The sequence below is a fragment of the Arachis duranensis genome, chromosome 4 (genome assembly GCF_000817695.3).
Source record: "Arachis duranensis cultivar V14167 chromosome 4, aradu.V14167.gnm2.J7QH, whole genome shotgun sequence".
Taxonomy (NCBI): Eukaryota; Viridiplantae; Streptophyta; class Magnoliopsida; order Fabales; family Fabaceae; genus Arachis; species Arachis duranensis.
This window is the reverse complement of record NC_029775.3, coordinates 51,924,974-51,925,879: the sequence shown is the minus strand read 5'-3', so window position 1 is coordinate 51,925,879 and position 906 is coordinate 51,924,974.

Below are 906 nucleotides of genomic sequence, written 5' to 3'. Positions count from 1 at the left end.
CACAGGATTTGGTGCTTGGTGCGTGCGTGGTGCGGGCGTGGTGCAGGCTTGGTGTGCAGGATGCTGCCCTGCTCTCGCGGAGGGCAGGGCAGAAAAATTTGGTGCGCCAGATTGGTGCCTTGGTGCGCCAGATTGGTGCCTTGGTGCTGCCAGATTTGTGCCTTGGTGCGCCAGATTTGTGCCACAACAAAATGCTGCCCTGCACTCGCGGAGGGCAGGGCAGTGTTTCCACTTTGACGTCCCGAGTTCGAAACTTGGATGCTACACACGCTACCCATTTTCCTTGGCTTTCTTGGTACCAAAGTGAGGCTTAATTCCTTGCTTCCTCATGGTCCCATGTTCAACTCTTGTGGCAAGCATTGTAGGCATTTTCCTTTGATTTTCTTCCCTTGGTGAGCCCGATACTGCCCTTGTGGAGGGCAGGGCAAGGTTTTGTTCTTCTTGATTCCAAGGCACAGATTTGTGCTCTGCCCTTGTAGTGGGCAGGGCAGAGTTGCCTTTCATGCTTTGTTCCCTTATGTTGCCCTCCTAGAGGGCAGTGTGCCCTTGTGAAGGGCAATGCTTGCTCCCTTCTTTACATGCGGCACACCTCTCCTCCCTTTGACCACGTTATCTTATCCTTAGGTCACGCTTTCTTAGGCCACGCTTTTCTCTTTTATTCTTTTCTTCACCTACAATAAACCAAAACAACAACTCAAAGTATCACTAAATTCAAGAGGCTTATAAATCAATTAAAAATCAATTAAATTTAGCTTAAACCTCATGAGTTAACATAAATTTCATGGTGGTTGTTTGATTTAAAAAGTTATGCATTTTCACTCCAAATCAATCACTTAGAATGCAAGAAAGTGCATAAAGACTAATAAAACAAGTGAAATTAGCTTGAAAAATGGGTATATGATGACT